The sequence below is a fragment of the Manis javanica genome, chromosome 7 (genome assembly GCF_040802235.1).
Source record: "Manis javanica isolate MJ-LG chromosome 7, MJ_LKY, whole genome shotgun sequence".
Classification (NCBI taxonomy): domain Eukaryota; kingdom Metazoa; phylum Chordata; class Mammalia; order Pholidota; family Manidae; genus Manis; species Manis javanica.
The window spans coordinates 22,240,165-22,260,389 of record NC_133162.1 but is presented as its reverse complement, the minus strand read 5'-3'; positions in this window follow the sequence as shown (position 1 = coordinate 22,260,389).

Below are 20,225 nucleotides of genomic sequence, written 5' to 3'. Positions count from 1 at the left end.
TTTTTGGTTGCTGTGTGCATCAGCATTTTTTGTGGCTTAATTAACCATTCCCAAAACTCTATAAAAGTTATCCATTCAGACATATGGATATGACACAGCTAATACATGAATAAGGTCAAGTCTTATCCTTTGCTTGCCTGCTTAAGAAAGCATGTCATAAAGCACACGTGTGAGAGTAAGTCTGTAAAGGTACCCCCTTAAAATGGTGCAATTGTATTTGTAAATAAAAGTGTTTTCAAACATGTGGTGTGAGAATTATGGTTTACTACTAATAATATCTTGGGGGTCACCTATGCCTCAGCTAAAAACAGCTTTTCTTGAAGACACTGATGGCAAGATAATTCTCTTTCAGGAGCTTCTGTCAGGAGGTAAGTGATAAATTGTTCTTCTTCTGTGAGTTAGAAGTCTGGCCTTTAACAATACAGGAAATATAAACTGAGTAACACTGACATAAAAGTAAATATGATAGATTTTTTTTCAAAATTCTTTGAACTATGTTGAGATTATATAGTTATCTGGAATGAAAATAAACTTCAGAAACCAGACACATGATCAGATATTTAAGAAGACAAGAAGAGAAAATATTTTCTTGACCAGTTATCCCTAGATTCCTTTCTTTAGACATTGATAGCTACTATAACATTAATTACAGCATGTTCATTAAGCATCTACAAAAGCCTGCTTCAGAGTGAAGTATTCATTGTAATAAGCAGCAAGAATTACTACACACGCAAAGAGACTGACAGTAATTAATCCAAGTGGTCTCAGTTCTCTGAACATGGCTTCTAGTTCTCAAGAAAAGAATCAAATGGATTAACTCAAATATTTTGTAAGTTTCATATTTCAACTATATAAGGATATTCTTACTATTCTGGAAATCACAACACTGATATATTCACAAATAGAAGTGTGTTTACATATTTATATCCTTAAAAGATTCATATATAGCTCCAGGTAACCATATAGATTTGCACACAGTTTTCTGCCACAAATTTGAATTTCACCATCTGTTAACCATATTATGACTAATTAGCAAAATCACTGCATACTACAGCTTCAACAACAGAGACAATGTAGAGACATTCAGAGCTGTTTTGTAGAACTGGTTCTGCAAGTGAGTCCTTGTTTTGAAAGGGAGTTCATTGAACAGCTCTGCACAGTACTTAAAGTTTTAATATTCTTGTTCCTTGCTTCCCTTTTAGAGAAAAACTAAAGATTTTAAAGAGAAACACTGAACATTTATTTTTCCCTGTAAGCACATAAAAGACTTCAAATCCTAACATCAAAAATGCCATGAAACAACTACGTTATATGAAAGGCACTACTGTTAAACTCATTTTCAGATGAAGCAGCTGAGACAAGACAAGTTTTACTATCTGGCTTGTCCACTTACTGACTACTGGTAAGTGATAGAGTCAGGACTTCAGTAATTCCCAAGCTCCATCTAATGTTCCAGGAATGTCCTGGTCAACATTCTACAAGCAAAGCAATGGCAGAACCGAGAGCCCTGCCAAATCCTAAAATGGTTTAATTGTCAGTAACATCTTATAATGGCTTTGCCAGTGTCAATCAGTAAAATGATCATGAAAGATGAGTGCAGATTAAATGCAGCATGAAAGGCAGACTTCTTTACCCTACCCCTGGGATTGTGATTCACAGAGTTGGAATCCAGTCCAGGAATCTGGGTTTTTAACAATCACATTGGATAATGAAATACGAGGATTCAAAGGCTGTATCTTGAGAAGCACTGCCATAGTGAGCAAAAGGGTATAATCCCAGATTTCCTATTGGTTGCCTTAAATACAAAAATCACAGTATTTCCAGTGTCAAAAAATCAGATGGGCTCTGTTGCTTGCCTCTGAAACCTCTTATTAAGACTGACCCTCAAATTATTCAATTAAAAAGTCATTATATTTAGGAGAGATTCAGGGCTATTAAGATATTTGGGTACTTGAACTAAATAATCTTTGATCTGTTGCTAACTGATGATATTACCAGCAAATATCATCAATGTGGTATGAGAGGACTAGGGTCTGACAGAGTGCTCCAGAATGCAATGAAAGAAACTTCTGTTTACAACGAATTTGGCACATATTTAAAACCAATCTCTCCCTGAGGAAAAGTAGACAAAGGAACCTGAAAGAGGTTGAAAACATCATGTGCACCCTAGTGGCACCTCCAAAGAGAGAATGACAGTGACCTTTCATATCCACACCCCAACCCCACCAGAAACCATCCTTATGTTACCTTCCTAAAGGCAGAGATCTTCCAGGAGTCACTAACTGGCAGTGGCTAGTAGCCTAAGTGGGAGGAGCTGACCTCATATATGCCACCTTTCACTGAGTAGTCTCTTGCAGTCCTAAAGGAATCACTAAGACATAGTAAGTCCAGGCAGTTTATTCTCTTGGCTCTAAGTACCAGTCATGAAATGCAGTTTATCATAGGATGTGGGGATAAATAATGTAATTAAATGACTTATACAAAAGAAAACTCCTTAATAGAGATATCTAGTGTGTGTGTGTGTGTGTGTGTGTGTGTGTGTGTGTGTGTGTGTAGTATCAGTTGGTACACGCAACCGATTTTAGTATGACAAAATAAAACCCAAGTCATTTGAAGACGACCAATGGGTAGATTTGGTCTGAACAATATTTATGAACTTTGTAGGGCATGGATAGCAAGAGCAATAAAGCAAAGACAGAGGTTCCAGAAATGGTAGTAGAATGAAAAATCTCAAAAATCTGTACAGCTACTCAGAGAGTTTTCTATTGAGATAGAAATTCAGTTTGATACTGATTCAGTTGTCACTGGAAAACTTACAATCCAGTTTTATCTTCTATTTAAACATTTCCAGCCTTCAGTAGAATTATCAGATCATCTAGAAACTTTTAATCTATACAGTTTTTATATCATTTTTTGCATAAGAATCCTTTTTAATAAAAGCAAAAAAAAATTGAGAAGGAACAAATGTATTCCAGAGAGACCTTGGGACATTGGCACTTTCTATTCACTGCAAAACAAAGACTGAGCAGCCCCATGTTCTGTGATTGTTTCATCAAAAGCATTATAATAAAATTTAAGGTTATTTTTCTCAAGAGAGGATTAAACACAGGTTGTCTATTTGCCCTCAATAAAGAAGTTAAAATATAAATAGGGATTTCACCTAAACATGGCCCTTGAAAGTTAAAAGCTCTACATTCCATCAACTCCTACTTTCTGGCAATGTTATTCAGACTCAGGTAAAGGAAGATTAAAAAAAAAAAAGCTTTAGCTTACTGATCAGTCTTTTCATGATGTACAATTTATATATGAATATATAGGTAATACATATTTAATTTACTGTCCAAAAATAAAACCCCAGATAGAGGGGCTGGCCCCAGAAGTAAGGTGAAGATGCTAAGTCTTATTGTGAAGTTATGCAAAGGGAGTGCAGTGGCTTTCCCTGCACCTGCCACAGAGCCATGGAACCCCACCAGCTCTCACACTGGAGACATTTTCTGCAATGTTACAGACAAGTGCAGATATGAAAGGTAACTTTTTCCAGGAGCGCCCAATACTCTCTACTGCGAGCTGTCAATTAGACTGAGATCCGGCAAAGGTGAGTTCTGGTTGAGTGAACACCAGGAGGAAGAATGGAAACACTGATGTTCAGCAGCGGGAGCAGGGCAGGCGTAGTAGTAGAGCCGTACCCTGCGGTGCAGAACAAACGCAGGGACATTGATGCTGAGGCCAGGGGCCCACAGAGAAAGGCACCAAGGAAGAACATAAAGAGATGGAACCAAAAGTGAATGTGAGTATCATGTATAATTCTGTAGGCAGCAAAATCATGTTAGAAGAGTACCTAATAATGTGGGCTTCTAATGGACAATATTAACTACAAAAATTTGATACAAGTGAAAATACAGAGTCTAATCTTGTATTTCTATGAAAGAACTAATTATGAAGCAAACTGTTAGGAGACCTTGAACCAATCAGAATAAAAATTAGATAAATATGTGTATTTCTTTTCTTGCATTTGAACTAGAAATATATATATATATATATGCAATCAGTTTGTCTGACTGTATTTTTGGCTTTGAACTTATTATTTAGAGAGTTAAAGTCCCCACTTGTAGAGATGAATGATTTACTTCTGCAAAGATGGTGACAGTACTAGCTCCTAAGAGTGGCACCTGATTCTGAACAACCATCCAGATCCCAAGAGATTTTTTTAGGCTCTAGGAGGCTTTTGATCTTTGTTTTTCCTGACATTGAAGACTTTTCTGTATTCCTCTATGGCCACATCATGGTGCTCAGAGTTCTTTAGTTAAACTCCCAAGTGCCTCTTTCCTCCTCCCATTTTTTTTTTTTTGGTATCCTGAGTGAATCTCTTTTACACACGAAAACTTTTTAACATATATATTGAGTCAATGCATCTCTCTTTATAGATACCAGATATCAATATAGCTAGATATATATGTAATTTATATAAATCTGATAGATGTCACATAATTACATAATTATCAAGTGTTAGTGAGGATATGCAATGAGAACTAGTGTAAGGAGAAATGTAATTTGGTGTGAAGACTTTGGAACATAATTGGGCATTACTTTCACTTTCAGTCCACTCTGGAGAAACTTGCATCAGAGCACCAAAAGACATGACAACAAGTGTTTGTAGCAGCATTATTCATAAAAGAAAACTCAGGAAGCAAACTACATGCCCACTGAAAGGAGATGGATAATAAATTCAGGTATAATTTGATACAGCTTTGGGAATAAAAGAACTATGGCTACATGCATCAAACGTGAATAAATTGTATCAATGTCACTTGATAAAATGGTCACAATAGAATACACAGAATCTAATATCATCTATACAGAGTTCAAAAACAATAGAAACTAAAGGTTATTTCATATAGAGATACTTGTCTTTATTTTCTAAGTAGGATTTTAAGTAAGAGAATGATAACCACATGCTCAAAATAGTGGTTATCCCTGTGGGGAAGAGAAGGAAGGGAACATATCATGAGGGAGGAACACAGTGCTTCAGTAGTGCTGTGTTTTTAAGCTGTGTGAAGACACATGTGCCCATTTGATTATCTTACACATTATATAAATATGTCCTTATATATGAATTGAGTATTTCAAAATAAATAGATTTAAGATATTACAGTAAAAAACAATTTGAAATTGTATCAGAAATCTCTGTGCTTTGAATTGAAAAAAAAAAATTCCTTGTGGGGTGAATAACAATACAGATGACATTTGACCAGGAGAATGGTGCTAGTGACAAATAGGGAGTGTTGCTTAAATCTTATGAGAAAATATGTATAAAATTATTATAATACTGACTCATGGTAAACACTTAACTATTATTATTAACTATTCTTCTCCTTTCTGTCACAAAATAAGCATTTAGTGTTGGAGTAATTATTATAAGGCAATAGAGTCCAATAAGAGTACGAGGGTGAGTGTATGTGCACATGTTACACAGACAGCATAGGTTTGAATCTCAGCTCTCAGACACTACTTATGTGACTTGCCATGTTTCCACTCTGTTTCTCAGTGTCTTTATTTTAAAAAATGAAAAAATGATAATGCTTATTAGTGGTATTGTGAGGAGTAAATGAGATAAAATTAGAGAAAGAACTAATGTTTGTTTAATAATTTGCATGCATCAGGTAGGTGTTAAACCCTTTATGTAAATTAATATGAATATCAACATCACAGCAGCATTAGTTTCTTGTAGTAGATGATTCTACTCATTTACTCATGCTTCGATCCATCTATTGTTAATGAATTTAAGAGGTAACTATAGAAAAGATCAAGGTTGGGAATACCATCTATAATCACCTGGCTTGATTATATCTTCTCTCATATCTAAACTAAAACTGTTTTGTTTTTATTGAGGAAAAAAGGTCGAGTCTCTCTTCTAATGGTTAAAAAAGAAAAAAAGCATGGAAGGTCTTGAAAAAAGAACCATCAGAAAGCATATTCCTAAAATTAAACAATCTAATTAAGTGCCAGGACATTAGAACAAGGGAAAATTGTGAGGTCAGCTTAAGGTCTAAATATTCACTGCATCAGAAAATGGGAGTCTGCATCTCAGGAAGTACTCAGATGTTATTTTGTAACAAAACAGACATAATGTCAAGTTCAAACAGGATTGGCATGCAGAAAAATTTCCACCCAAGGCGGTTTCGTTTCCTTGAGTAAGTACACTACCAAGTACCACCTTTATTCAGCATGGCATTTGGCAAACATTGCAATATGGGTTTCTGGAGGTTTCTATAGAATAAACTACTTAGTGTCATCCAAGTAGTTTTCTTAGGTTCCCAGCTCAGATGCAGTACATTTTGTCATCTATTAACAATAAAAAATAAAAGGAAGAAAACAAAGTTGGAGGACTGATTCCATCTGACTTAAAGACTTACTGTAAAGCTAAAATAATCAGCACCGTGTAGTATTGGTGAAAGAAGAGACAGACAGATCAATGGAACAGAATAGACAGCCCCCATTAAGTAGAGTCAATGGACCTTTGACAAAGGAACAAAAGCAATACAATCAAGCAAAGATAGTCTCTCTAACAAAGGATGCTGGAACAACTAGACATCCACATGCCAAAAAAATGAATCTAGACACAGACCTTACATACATCACAAAAGTGACCTCAGAATGGATCATAGATCTAAGTATAAATGAAAAAATACAATATTCCTAGAAGATAACATAGGAGAAAACCTAACTGCCTTTGGTATGTGATGTCTTTTTAGATACAACATCGAAGACACAATCCATGAAATAAATAATTGATTAACTGAACTTCATGAAAATTAAAACATTTCTGCTCTGTGAAAGACAGAAAAAAAAGAGAATTACAAGACGAAAACACAGACTGGGAGAAATATCTGCAAAATACACATTTGTTAAAAGACTATTATTCAAACTTTGAAGATCTCTTAAATATCTACAATCAGAAAAAAAATACAACTAAAATGGCTAAAAAATCTTAAGACACTCATAAAAGAAGATAGCAAATACAGGTGCCAATAAGGATATGAAAAGATGTTACACAGCACATGTTATCAGAGAAATACAAACTAAAACAAGATATCACTGCCAGTCTGTTAGAAGGGCCAAAATCTGGACACTGACAACAGCAAATGATGACAAGGTTGTGAAACAACAGGAACATTCACACACTGCTGGAAGGAATGCAAAATGGTACAGACATACTGGAAGATAGTTTGTCAGTTTCTTACAAAATCAAACGCACACTTGCTATCATTACAACAATTGTTCCTTAGTATTTACCTAAGGGATTTAAAAACTTAGATTCACACAAAAAAAACTGCACATGCATGTTTATAGCAGTTTTAATCAGAATTGTTCAAACTTGTAAGCAACCAAGATGTCCTTCAGAAGGTAATTAAAATTTAAAGTGCAGTAGACCCAGGCAATGGAGTATTAATCAGCACTAAAAAGAAAAGAGCTGTTATACATGAAAAGACATGAACAATGCTTAAGTGCATATTACAAAGTATAAAGAGCCAATCCCAAAAGGCTAAATACTGTATAATTCTAACTACAGGACATTCTAGAAAAGGCAAAATATGGAGACAAGAGGATCAGGGAGAATTGTTCTTTGGGAGATTAAGATGGCGACATAAGAAAACACCTCGCTTTCTATGGATGCTCCAAATGTGCAGTTACACTCAGATCAATTCCCACTGAAAGAGATCCAGAAACAAGCTGAGTGATTTCTACACATCGAGTAAGGAGAAGACACCCACACAGAAGTGGATAGGAAAGGCTAACACACACTCTCACCACAAACTTCACCCCTGGCACAGTGCCATACAATCATGAAGGCACAGCTAAGTCCCAGCTTGTCCCTGAGAAATGAATGGTTTGGACTCTACATTTACTGCCATAATTTTTTAAGACTCCCACCTGATGGATAGGCTCCCAAAACATCTGGTTCGGAAAAATAACTGGTCTTGTATCCACAAGACTATAACCAAAAATGAAGCAGTTCCTAGCAAAGATGTGAGTATTCACAGAAGGTGTAGCCCCAGGGATCCATGCAGCAGGAGCAGACAGAAATACTTATTTCCCAGTTTTCCCTGAAGGAGGTTTATCTGATTACTTTAAAAGTTGCTGCCAGAGGGCCAGGTTTCTACTGTAGCACATGGCTAAGAGCTGGCTGTGATCCTCCCAGACACCAGGGAAATGGTGGGCATCTCCTCTGCCTTCTCCCAGTCACCAGTATCTCCCTAAAAGGAGCTTATACACATTTCTGTGACCCAACTTTTTTGGCTAGACTTACCAAGAGAAAAGAGGAAGACTCACAGAAATAAAGTTATAAAAGAGAGAGGAGCAATCACAACTGACACAACACAAAAATGAAGGACCAAAAGAGACTACTGTGAGCCATTAGATGCCAGCACATTGGATAACCTAAAAGAAAAGGATGAATTCATAGAACACCTACAAACCTACCAAGATTGAAACATGGAGAAATAGAAAATCTGAACAGACCAATTACTAATAAGGAAATTGAATCAGTAATCGAAAAGCTCCTAACAAAGAAAATTCCAGAAGCAGATTACTTCCCTGGTGCATTCTACCAAACATTTAAAGAGCTAATACCAATCCCTCACAAACTCTTCCAAAAAATATAAGAAGAGGAAAATTTCAAACTTATTTTACAGGGCCAACATTACCTGATACTAAAATCAGGAAGACTTAGCAGAGAAATTAGGTAAGAAAAATAAATAAAAGGCATCTAAAATAGGAAGCAAGAAATAAAATTCTCTGCTTACAAATGACATAATATTATATAGAGAACACCGTAAAGAGTCTACCAAAAAAATGTTGGCCTAATAAATTCAGTAAAGTTTCAGAACACATATTTCATGTATATACACAATTTGCATTTTTATATGCTATCAATTAACTATAAGAAAAAGAATTTAAGAAAATCACATTTTCAATAGAATCAAAAAGGATAATATACTTAGGAATATATTTGACCAAGGATATACATTTAACACTGAAAAATATAAGACATTGATGAAGGAAGTTGAAGAGGACAGAAAGATTTGGAATATAATCCATATTCATGGATTTGAAAAATTAGTATTGTTAAAATGTTCATGCTACCCAAGTGACATACAGATTCAAAGCAATTGCTATCAAAATTTCAATGGCATTTTTCACTTAAATAGAGCAATCAATCCTAAAATCAGCATGGAACCACGACAGACCCTGAATAGCCAACGCAATATGGAAAGGAAGAACAAATCTGGAGGTATCACAGTTCCAGATCAAATTACATTACAATTTATAGTTTCAAAGCCATATGGTTATCACAACAGACACAGATCAATCGGACAGAACAGAAAGTGAAGAAATAAAATCATTCATATACATTCAATTAATTTCTGACAAAGGAACCAAGGATATACAATGGGGGAAAGGATAGTCTCTTCAATAAATGGTGTCAGATAACTGGACAGCCAGATGCAAAAGAATTAATCTGGGGCCCTTTCTTACACCATACACAAGAATTACCTCAAAATGGATTACGGACTTGAATATATGATCTGACATGATGAAACTCCTAAAAGAAATCATAGGGATTGAAATTCTTGGTATTTGTCCTGGCAGTGCTTTTTGGATTTGACACAAAAGCAAAGGCAAAAAAAGCAAATTAAACAAACGGATCAAAAGTATAAAGCTTCTTCGTAGCAGAAGAAAACATCAAGTAAGTGAAAAGGGACCTCTAGAGTTGGAGAGATATTTGCCAATAACAATATCTAATAATGACTCAATATCCAAAATATACTAGGAACTCATAAAGCTGAAGAGCAAAAAGAAAACCAATTTTAAAATGAGAAAAGGATGTGAACAGACATTTTTGCCAAAGGAGACTATGAATGTCCAACAGGTAGATGATAGATGCTCAATGTCACTAATCATCGGGGAAATACAAATCAAAACTGTAATGAGATATTACCTCATAAGTGTTAGGATATCTATTATCAAAGGGACAAGAGACAACAAATACTGAACAGGATATAGAGAAATATTCATGTTCAATGTTGTTGCGAATGTAAACAAGCACAGCAACTGTATAAAACATTATAGGGTTTCCTCAGGAAATCAAAAATTAAACTACCATTTGATCCACCGGCCTCATTTCTACATAAACAGACACACCTCAGAGATATTGCAGGTTCAGTTCCAGACCACTGCAATAAAGCACTGCCACAATTAAGCAAGTCAAATGAATTTTGTGCTTTCCCAGGGAATATGAAAGTTATATTTGTACTATGTTGTAGCCTATCAAGCATGCAACAATGTAATGTCTAAAGAAACAATGTACATACCTTAATGAAAAAAATACCTTATTGCTAAAAAATGCTAACTGTTCAGAGGTTTCAGCATCATAATTACTTTGATGGTGGAAGGTTTTGCCTTGATGTTGATGGCTGCTAACTGACCAAGGTGGTAACTGATGAAGGTTGGGGTAGCTGTGGCAGTTTCTTAAAATAAGACAATGAAGTGTGCCGCATCAACTGATTCTTCAAGAGCAGTTTCTCTGCAGCGTGCAAGGCCATTTGACAGCATTTTACCAATAGAACTTCTTTCCAAATGGGAGTCAGTCCTCCCTAGCACTGACACTGTTTTGTAATGTAAGTTTATGGAATACTGTAAATCCTTTGTTGTCATTTAAATAATCTTCAGAGCATTTTCACCAGGAGTAGATCCCTTCTCAAGAAACCACTTTCTTTGCTCATCCACAAGAAGCAACAATTCGTGAGTTCAAATATGATCATGAAATTGTAGCAATTCAGTCACATCTTCAGGCTCCACTTCTCATTTTAGTTCTCTTGTTATTTCTACTACATCTGCAATTATTGCTTCCACTGAAGCCTGGAACCACTCAAAATCACCCATCAGGGTGGAATCAGCTTCTTCCAAACTCCTGTTTCATGCTGATATTTGACAGCTTTGCACAAATCATGAATGTTCTTCATGGCATCTAGAATGGTGCATCCTTTCCAGAAGATTTGGGTTTACTTTGCCCAGATCCATCAGAGGAATCACTATTCATAGTGGCTGTAGCCTTACAGAATGTATTTCTTAAATAATAACATTTGAAAGATAAAATTACTCCTCAATCTTAGGGCTGAAAAAGAGATGTTGTGTTAGCAGGCTTGAAAACAACATTAATATTTTATGATAAATTTAAATCCCATGACAGGGCAGGTCGATCCATCCAGTTCACTAACCTTTGCATGCTGCCCCTGCAAACATCTTCTGTATGATTACATCATGATAAAGAACAATGCCTCTGGCACAAGCACCTGGGTGCTGAGGCCTCCTCCTTCCCAGCATGCCATTGAGGGCTAAACAAGAACTGTCTTCCTTATCCCAAGTCCATCTTATTCTTTGCATCACTTATTCTCTTCCCAAAGCCTCTGAACTTCACCTTGCAGCCTCTTACATTCTTCAATCACCCAAGAAGAATTCAGAACTTTATAGACTATTGGTGTTTCTGTCCACTGTTTCCCAGTACATCTCCATTAGAGCTGTTAGGTGACCAGGGACAATCAGCGAGCAGTAATATTTTGAAAGGAATCTTTGTTTTTAAGTAGTAGGTCTCAAAAGTAGGCAAAAAAACAAAGTTTAGTAAATCACATTATAGACAGATGTGGTGTCATCTAGGCTTTGTTGCTCCATTTATACAGCACAGTAAGAGTAGATTTAATATGATTCCTAAGAGCCTGAGGATTTTTAGAATGGTCAATGAATACCAGCTTCAACTTCAAGTCACCAGCTGTTTTAGCCCCTAACAAGAGAGTCAGCCTGTCCCTTTGAAGCAGACATTGACTTCTCTCCAGTTATGAAAATCCTAGATGACATCTTCTTTCAATGTAAGGCTATTTTATCTACATTGAAAATATGCTCTTCAGTGAAGCTACCTTCATTACCTTAACTATATCTTCTGGATAACTTGCTGCAGTTTCTCCATCAGCACTTGCATCACCCTGCACTTTTATGTTACATAGACAACTCTTCATCTTAAACCTCACAAACCTTCCTTCTGAAGCTTCCTCCCCTTGCTCAGCCTTCACAGAATTAAAGAGAGTCAGAGCCTTTTTTTGGGTCAGGCTTAGGTTTAAAGGAATGTTATGGCTGGTTTGATGTGTCTTTTCAGAAATAATGCTTTCTCCATTTCAGAAGTAATGCTATTTCACTGTCTTATCTTCATGTTTTCTCCATTTCAGAAATAATGCTATTTCACTGTCTTATCTTCATGTTTGCATTAAAATAGACTTTACATTTCCTTCAGGAACTTAGAGGGGGAACAGCTGGTTGGTGGACAGTCAGAACATACACTGATCAATCAAGTTCAGTGTCCTATATGGTCTAGGTTTGTGTACCCCAAAACAATTACAATAGTAATATCAAAGTTTGCTGGTCACAGGTCACCATAACAAATATGATAATAATGAAAAAGTTTGAAACCAAAATATGAGACACAAAGTGAGCAAATGCTGTTGGGAAAGTATCACCAATAGACTTGACACTTGATGCAGGGTTGTCACAAACTTTCAATCTGTAAAAAGTGCAATATCTGAGAAGCACAATAAAGTGAAATGCAATTAAATGAGGTATACCTGTATATTCAAAGAAACACAATTGTTGTCTCAAGGAGGTATCTGTACTCCCCTGTTTGCTGCAGCATTATTCACAATACCCAAGGGATGGAAACAACCTAAGGATTGTAGGATGGAGAAATTTGGTACATATATATATATATATATAATGGAATATTATTCAGCATTAAAAAGAAAGAAATCCTGTTATTTGCAACAATGGATGAACCTGAAGGGCATTTGCTAGGTGAAATTAGTCAGAGAAAGACAAATACTACATGGTATCACTTAAATGTGGAATATATATATAGTCAAATTCAAACAAAGTGAGTAGAAAAGTAATTGTCAGGGTATTGGAGAGAAGTTAGTAAAAGGGTACAAACTTTCAGTTTATGAGATGAATAAGGTCTGAGGATGTATATGTTATCATTACATAGTAACATACATGATACATACATCATACATAATAACATAGTACCTATAGTTGACTACACAGCAGTATTATATAATTTGAATTTGCTGGAAGAGTAGAACTTAAATGTTCTCATATAAACAAACAATAAAACAGTCAAACATGAAGTTTGGGTTTGTAATTAACTTGATAGGGTGGAATCCTTTCAAACATGTATCAACTCATCATATTGTACACTTCAAATTTCTATAGTTTCATTCATCAACTATACCTAAATAAAGACAAAAAAAAGGAAAAGATCAGTGGTTGTGGGGACAGGGAGTGGGAGAGATGAATTGCCATGCATAGGATTTTTAGAATGGTGAAAATACTCTAAGATATTATAATAATGGATCTATGACATTATACATTTGTCCAGACCCGTAGAATATACAACACAAGAATGAACCCTATAGACTTCAGATGATTATGATTTGTCAATATAGGTTCATTCTGGTAAAGAAAAAGAAAAATGTGGGTACACCCTCCCCCCACACACACACACATACCACTCTGCTAGGTGATGTTGATAATGAGGATTCTCTTCCTGTGTGTGAGAAATGGGTATGTGGGAAATCAACTGTACCTTCCTCTCAATTTTGCTGTATACCAAACACTGCTCTAAAAAACTAAAGTCTTAAGAAGAAAGAAAAGAACAAAAAAAACCCTACAAATCACCAAATTAAAAATACTCCTACTCATCAGTAAGTTATATCATGACTGTCACATAGACTAGGATATTGCCTGAATAAAAGATGAAGTGTATGCCTTTAAAGTGTGTATTTTTAAAGCAAGAACTTTTCACACACAGTTTGCTTGAAGGTAGCACAGTAACCAAAGCTGGACAGCGTTGATATAGATCCACTTATCAAAGGTGTCGTTTTATGTATTTCCTTATGTTAATATCCAAAGGCTCAGAAAAAAAAAACTCAATAAATAGTAATAAAAACATCACCAGTCTGACTATGCTTCAACTCTTTTGTGTTTGTTCCTTGGAGGGAAAATGGAATTGATAGCTGATTGTAAATTAAATATAACTCATGGTCTGTGAGTGACAAACACATTGTGTATATTGACTGTAAACATACAATCAATAGACCCTAGTTGAAGCATTCTGTTTCCATCTCTACATTTACCTGGTATGACCTGCCTCCTAGACCCTACTTGGACATAAACGAGCCTCGTTGACCACTCACATTACTTAATGCACCCAAAGCTATTGTTCTGCTCACTTCCAGATTCAGAAAATCTCCAAGCCATTAAGCATGAGATCTAGTTTCCTTACACATGTTTAGAGAGGCCTGCTGAGGCATCTGGAAACACAGGAAATTAAAGACCTATGGTGACTCTACTTAACAATACTGTATTGTATACTTGAAAATTGCTAAGAGAATGGGTCTCACAACAAAAATGACCTCCCCCAAAATGGTAATTATGTGAGGTGATGAATATGTTAACTAATCTTATTGTAGTAATCATTTTACAATATATACATACATTAAATCATTGCATTGCATGCCTTAAACTTACACAATGTTATATGTCAATTATATCATTAATAAAGCTGGGAGAAAAAAAGACAAAATTTAAAAAATGACACATCACATACAGGGTAATAATAAAAATCAAGGCTGACCTCTCAACAGAAACATGGAGTTCTGAAGGAAAATGGAAAAAGATATTTAAAGCATAGAAAGAATTGTGACTAAAGAGTGGTTAATAAATGTTAATAAAGAGTTCTGCATCTTTTAAAAATAAGGATTAAAACAAAGGAACTGAAAGCAGAGGCTCAGATATGGGTATGCCAATGTTCACTGCAGCATTATTTATAATATCCATAAATTGAAACAATATGATAGTTTTGTTTGAGGATTACTATTGCCTATTGAGGAATGAATGAATAAACAAAATGTAGTATATCCCTATAATGGAATATTACTTGGCCTTGTAAAGGAATGAAACACTGATACCTGCCACAATATGAATTTTGTAAGCATATGCCAAGTGAAATAAGGCATACACAAAAGGACAAATATTGTATGATTCCACTTACATGAGGAATCTGGAATCGGCAAATCCATACCGACAGAAAGTAGACTGGTGAGGGCAGAGGGGGGAAAGGAGAGGTAAGGAATTATTGTTTAATGGTTGCAAAGTTTCTGTTTGAGGTGATAAAGGTTTAGAAGTAGTGGCAATAGTCACAGGACACCGAATATAGTTAATGTCACTGAGTTGTACATTTAAAAATTATAATGGCAATACTTATGTTAATATATATTTTATAATGAAAAAATAATGTAGTATGCCCAAATCATTGGATTTTAAACTTTAAATGGGTGCTTGATGTGGTATGTGAATTATATCTCAATAAAGCTGTTAAAAAACAGGGGAAAAAAGAAAGAAGCCTCGTGGAGAAATGTTGATTAGAAAAGAGATAGGAGAAAGACAGAAAAAGAACATCTACCTCTCCTTAATAGTGTCTTCGACAGGTGGGTGGTGGTTTGGAATAGTCTGTTCCAAGTCAATTCGTGTGACAAAGAAGTCACTGTTTTGTGGAAAACATCAATTCTCTTTTCCTAGGCACTAGGCTTATATCACTCTAACCATTTCCTTCTGCCACTGCCTCACTGTTAATATATACAGTTTACTTCTGCTTTCAAGAGGAGCCTAGTTAAGACAGACTAAATCTTCTGTGTAGCAGATTAGTGTGTTTTCTGTACAATTTTGGTTTCCTGAACCAATTTTTATTTCTGCCCCACTGTGGTAGTTTTATGCATATTGAAAGACTCTTATCTATCTTTCCTTTCCAACCTCAGGACACTTTCTTGAAACAAGGGAATTGGCTCAGTTTACATATTTTTGCACACCTCTGAAAATGCTTTCAGTTAATACCCACCAGGGACAGTTATTAACTAGTGAAAGCCCCCATACTTTTGCATGTTTAAAAAGGAGGCATTCTGAACACTTCTCAGAAGTACCTCTGGAAGTTAGCACCTGTTGCCCTCAGCAACAACATAAATCTCACCCTCCATTTTAATTTTTTTAAATCTCTTACCTATTCCATCATTCTTATTATATGGAAGAAACTTTCAATCAAACTAGACTTCACAAATTCACTTCTGTCAAGCTCTACAATTAGGAAGGCCTAAACAAAGTTTTTCCAAAAGTGTTCCTAGAAAACATATCCTTAGGATGGGATTCTGAAACTGAATTCTTCACTGTTCAGACATCAATTACTGCTGGCAGTACAGAGAGGGATGATAACATCTGATGTGTGATGTAATATCAGTCTCCAATGATTTTTACCTGTGATGGATTGAAATGAGGTACAATTAGAAGAGGAAACATTAATTTATGCATAGGTCTGGTATTTGAATGATACGACGTGAAATGGTAATTATAAAGATTAGGAGGTAGCTGGCTTTTGCTGAATTTCTCAAATGACCTGAAAAAAGAGAATGATAGGCTCAGGTCTGTCAACCAGCAAAGCATGACATAAAAGCCTGAAGATCACAGCATAATTCAAAGACACCCTTCAGTGAAGTCAGTGTGGTGCTGCAGATTAGGATCAGAATTTAATTGTTAGCAGAAAAGCAAAGGAGGTCATGTACAACCGTGACAGGTAGCCCGAGATAAATTCAGAGACTGTATATGGGACCCTAAGATTAGTGATTGGAGTGGAAAGTTCTGAGGAATTTCCTGGGATCCTTCCAGTCTGGCTAAAGCACCCCTCACCTCTACTCCTGGTTTGGTGGTGATTGTCCTCTGTAGACCAAGACTGGCCTTAGGAGATACTACCATGAATTGAGCTTCCTAGGGTCCATGATAATAGAAGAGACCACGTGGCAAAATTAACCAGTTGATGCAAGGAGGACAATTTTCTTTTAATGGAAAGTAAGAATAAAATAGCAACTGGGCTGCTTTTCATGCCTGCAAGATCTGTGCAATGACTAATGACCACAGGTTTCTTGGGCAAGAGACTGAGGCAGCTGATAAGGATACAGCTTGCCTTGTATAAACAGGAAAGTGATAGAGCTTAGAAGAAGGCTTATGTCCAAAATCTTGTATTTCCCTCCCCAGTTTTCAGACAGAGTTCCCATCAGTTGAATGAATGACCAGTTCCTACTTGGGTAGGGAACCTGAAATGTCACTGAAAATCAATACAATAAGCATCCTGTCAGTTTTTCCCCAAAGGGACTTAGAGCCATTTATCTTAGAAATGTGTACTAAAGAGAACTTACAGGGGTACTGGATACAGGGTCTGAGCAGGCACTCAAAATACCATCAGGGATCTCTGGTTTGATTGGAGGCTTGTGGAGGAGAGGTGACAAACACAGTAATCATTGATTTCCATCTGAGAGTGGAGGAAATGGGCCCTCATAAAACACTATGGATATTTTTCCCATACCCGACTTAAAATGTAGAATTGAATTTAACATCCATTTATGCTAAAATCGCTCAACAAAGAGGGTTTAGAGGGAATGTACCTCAACACAATAAAAATCATATATGACAAGTCCACAGCAAACATCATACTCAACTGTGAAAACAGAAAGATTTTCTTCTAAGATCAGAAACAAGACAAGGAAGCCCACTCTTGTTGCCTTTATTCAACATAGTATCAGAAGTCTTAGCAAGAGCCATGAGGTGATGAAAAGAAGTAAAGACATCCAAATTGGTAAGGAAAAAATTAAAGTGTCATTATTTGCAGATGACATGGTATTGTATACCGAAAACGCTAAAGCCTTCACCAAAAAACTGTTAGAATAAACAAATATATTAACATTGTAGGATACAAAATCAATACACAAAAATTTGTTGCATTTCTATATCTAAAAGCATGCTGAAATCAAAAGATAAATTGAGAAAATAATCCCATTTACAATTGCATCAAAAAGAATAAAATACCTAGGAATAAATATAGCCAAAGAAGAGAAAGAGCTCTACTCTGAAAACTATAAAATATTAATGAAAGAAATTGAATGGGACACAAATAAATGGAAAGAAATTCCATGTTCATGGATTAAAAGAATTAATATTGTTTAAATGGTCATACTACCCAAAGCAATCTACATATTCGACGCAATCCCTATCAGAATATCAATGGTATTTTCACAGAACTAGAAGAAATAATCCCAAAACTTGTGAGGAACCACAAAACACCCTGAACAGCCTAAGTAATTTAGAAAGCACAAAGCTGGAGGTGTCACACTCCATGATTTCAAACTATACTACAAAGAGATAGTAATTAAAGTGATATGGTACTAGCAAAAACATAGACACATGGATAAATGGAATAGAACAGTTAAAGAACAAACCCATGCATTTATATTCAATTAACTTATGACAAAGGATCTGAGCTTTTACAATGGGCATAAGATACTCCTCTCAATAAATAGTGTTGGGAAAATATTTGCCACATGAAAAAGAATTAAAATAGACCTTTATTTTGTGCCTCAAAGAAAAGTTAACTCAAAATAGATTAAAGACTTAAATGTAAGACTGGAAACCATAAAACTCCTAGAAGAAAACATAGGCAGTAACCTGAACATCAACCTTAGTGGAAATAGGTCAAACAGAGAAAGACAAATGCCACATTATCTCACTTAGATGTAGAATCTAAAAAATAAAACCTGAGCTCAATAGATACAGAAAACAGATTAGTAGATGCCAGAAGTGGAGGGTGAGGGGTAGGCAAAATGGGCAAAGAGAGTCAAAAGGTACAAGCTTCCAATTATAAAAAAAATAAGTCATGGGGATGTAATGTACAGCACAGTAACTATAATCTGTAATACTGTACTGTACATTTGAAAGTTGCTAAAAGAATAGATCTATAAAGTTCTCACAAGAAAAAAAAATTGTAACTATGGTGATCCATATAAATTAGACTTATTGTGAACATTTCACAATATAAATATAAAATCATGTTGTACATGTGAACCTGAACCTAACATAACATTGTATGTCAGGTACACCTCAATTAAAACAAAAATAAAAACACGCAAGCAAAAATGGGCCTAGATGTGGCACATTTGAGTTGGCAGACAAGAACATGAATACAGTTATTATAACTGCACTATACATTTAAAAAGTTAATCATAGACATGGAAGATATAAAAAAGAACCAAATCTAACTTCTGGCAGTAAAAACTACAATTACTGAGAGGAAAACAGAAATGGATAGGATTAATAGCAGATTTTATATTGTAGAAGATAAGATTGGTGACCTTGATGAGAAAGCAATAAGAACATCCATGAAAACGAGCACCCATAAAAATAGGGGACAACTTCAACTGCTTAATGTACATACAGTTGCAGAAATAGTTGGAGAAGCAATGTTCCAAGACTGCTAAATCTGATGAAAACTGACCCACAGATCTAGGAAGCTTGATGAACTCCAAGCACAAGAAAACACGAAGAAAACTACACCAAGACATACCATCATCAAGTTGCTCAAAAAGAGTGATAAATGGAAAATCTTAAAAATGGCCAGAGAAAAGATATATTACATGCAAAGGAACAAAGATAAGGATTACACATATGTTACTGTAAATAATGCAAGCCAAAGATAGTGGAGCAACATCTTCTGATTTGGGGATGAGCAAAGAGAGGGATTACAAAGGAGCATAAGTAAAGTTGTGAGGGTGACAGATACAATCACTGTTGATTGTGCTAATGATTTCACTGGCATATGCAGATGTCAGAAACTATCAAATTTTATACCTTTAATATGTACAGTTCATTGTAGGTCAGTTATGCATCAATAAAGATGTTAAAAAATAAATGTATGACAATAAGTTCACCTTCAACAATAATCAAATAAATGATTCAGAATAATGATGAGGTTCCTTCCTGTTTCCTGTGCCTCGGTATATGATTTTGGTCTTAAAGATCCTGAGAATTTAGCACAAATGACACTCCAACTACTCAATGGGCTTATGATCCAAACAACCCTTTGGAAAGTAATGTGGAAATAAGCCTCAGAAACTGTGAACCATTAATTCCACACCTGATCATACATATGAAGAAAATAATCCCAAATATTGAAAACATTTAATCCAATTATTTTCAATGTCGTATTATATGTAACAGTCCAAAAAATGGACCCAAACCAAATAGTCCGC